Below are 2,287 nucleotides of genomic sequence, written 5' to 3'. Positions count from 1 at the left end.
CCCCCCCCATTTTTTCCCCCAAAAGAATACAGGTGCTAGGTGGTAATCCCAGCACTCGGAAGGTAGAGTTTGAGGTCAGCTTGGTCTATAAAGTTCCAGAACAGCCAGCTCTACACAAAGAAACCCCGTCTTGGAAAAAAACCCAAATAAAAGAATACAGGAGGGGTGAGAGAGGGTGGATGGGGGGGGGGAACACCTCATACAGGTAAAGGGGTGGGCAGATGGGGGATGGGTGTAGGGGAAACCAAGAAGTGGGATATCATTTGAGATGCAAACAAATGGAATGATTAGTAAATAAAAAAATTTTTAAAAAGAATACACTAGGAGGGCTCAAGAGATGGCTCAGTGTTCAATAGCACTTACTGCTCTTACACAGGACCCACATTTAAAAGTTCGTGGCTAGGGGCTGGAGAGATGGCTCAGCAGTTAAGAGCACAAACTACTCTTCCAGAGGTCCTGAATCCAATTCCCAGCAACAACATGGTGGCTCACAACCATCTGTAATGGGATCCAATCCCCTCTTCTGGTGTGTCTAAAGACAGCTACAGTGTATATAAAGAAAAGAAATAAATCATTTTTTAAAAAGTTCATGGCTAGCCTGATCCACTGTGAGTTCAAAGCCAATTTGAGCAACCTAGTAAAACCATTGTCAAAATAACAAAGGAAAAAAGAGAGAGAGAGAATGGGGCTAGGAGTATGACTCTATGGTAGAATGCTTGCCTAGAATTCCCCAGTAAGGGGCAGGGGATGTGGAAGTGGAAAAGACTTGTTTAGCATATGTGTGAGGCCCTAAATTCAATTCTCAGTGTTGAAATGGGAGGAAAAAACCCCACGTGCGTCTGCTTGTTTTTGCAAAAATAAGCATGAGGAGGGAAGCTGACAAACAAGAGAGGCTGATTGCATCAGGGAGGAGGTAGAACAAGGAGCGGGGGAAGCACACAAGTTTGCATGATTTTGATCCCTGGAATTATGTTAGCATTTTATACATTCAAAGAGTAAACCCAAAGCCAGGTGTGATGGCGGAAAGCTTGCTGAATAGGGAGAGGGAGAGCTGAAGACAGCCTAAGCTACACAGCAAACTCTGTCTCAAAAGCAAAGCAAACCAAAGCAAGCAAATGACAACAACAATAAATAAGCAAAAAGCCAGAGTGGAGAACAATCCCAGTAACTTTTCATTCTCTTGCTTCCCTCCTTCCTTCCCTCCCTCCCTCCTTCCATCTTTTATTGTTGTTGTTGTTAACCCTTGCTGTGCCCCACAGCCTGACTTCAAGCCATGGATCCCCTGCCTCCAACTCTCATAAGCATGCCACCACACCTGCTTCAACTCCCTGAAGAAGCACTTTCTCCAAAGCCAAGGACACCAGCCAAGGACAGTAAGTGTCCTTTTGTCCAAAAATAAGAAAGTATACCCAGGAGGTGGTGGCGCACGCCTTTAATCCCAGCAATTGGGAGTCAGAGGTAGGCACATCTCTGAGTTTGAGGTCAGCCTGGTCTACAGAGCTAGCTCCAGTTCCCCAGCCAGGACTACCCAGAGAAAGCCTGTCTTGAAAAACAAAACAAAAGGCTGGGCTTAGTGGCACAAGCCTTTCATCCCAGCACTCAGAAGCAACTCAGAGGCCAACTCATAGTTGGTTGGGTCTTTTTTGTTTGGTTTGGTTTGGTTTTTTTGAGACAGAGTCTCTCTTTGTAGCCCCGGCATTCCTGGAATTAGTTGTCCTGGTTGGCTTCAAACTCACAGAATTAAGTTGAGTCTGATTCCAATTTTGTGTGTATATGTTTGTGTTGTGTATTTAAATATATACTTATTTAACGAAGGATCTCTTTATATATGCCAAATTCTATACAGATTATTTTTCTATTTGAAATATGGTCTCCATCTACCGGAGACTGGGTAGAACTTGCTATGTAGCTAAATATGACCTTAACTGCACTGATCCTCCTGCCTCCACCTCCTTGGATGACAAGCATGCACTGCTATGCCTGCCTTATGCATTGCTGGGGAGGGAAACCAGGCTCACCAATGCTAGACAAGCACACTACAAAATGATTCACATTGCAGCAACAGATACATTTTTTTAATTGGATAAATAAAATGGCTCATTGAGTCAACGTGCCACACAAACTTGATGACCTAAACCTAACCCTAAGACTCATGATGCAGAGACACTTCTGAAAGTTGTTCTCTGACCTCCACACTCAGTGACAAAAACAAGCTTGCACTCACACAAACACATATATAACAATAATAATAACTCCACACTCAGTGACAAAAGCAAGCTTGCTCTCA

The 2,287-nt window shown here is 43.9% G+C and overlaps 1 protein-coding gene and 1 long non-coding RNA gene across 8 annotated transcripts in view; one reads left to right on the top strand and one right to left on the bottom strand.

The window, feature by feature from the left end:
• The window catches only part of Cacng7 (calcium voltage-gated channel auxiliary subunit gamma 7), a 31,856-nt gene that overhangs the window by 5,022 nt on the left and 24,547 nt on the right, over positions 1 to 2,287 (bottom strand). The gene's annotated exons all lie outside the window — the stretch shown is intronic.
• LOC116101515 overlaps positions 1 to 2,287 on the top strand; it is a 34,957-nt gene that overhangs the window by 27,546 nt on the left and 5,124 nt on the right. For all 6 annotated transcript variants that reach the window (XR_004122861.1, XR_004122862.1, XR_004122863.1 and 3 more), the window contains one exon: positions 1,260 to 1,373. This is a non-coding gene — a long non-coding RNA (uncharacterized LOC116101515). The remainder of the gene's footprint in view (positions 1 to 1,259; positions 1,374 to 2,287) is intronic.

Source organism: Mastomys coucha, unplaced genomic scaffold, assembly GCF_008632895.1.
Source record: "Mastomys coucha isolate ucsf_1 unplaced genomic scaffold, UCSF_Mcou_1 pScaffold21, whole genome shotgun sequence".
In the NCBI taxonomy this organism is placed as follows: Eukaryota; Metazoa; Chordata; class Mammalia; order Rodentia; family Muridae; genus Mastomys; species Mastomys coucha.
The sequence above is the reverse complement of the archived record's forward strand: the minus strand, read 5'-3'. Positions and strand labels throughout refer to the sequence as shown.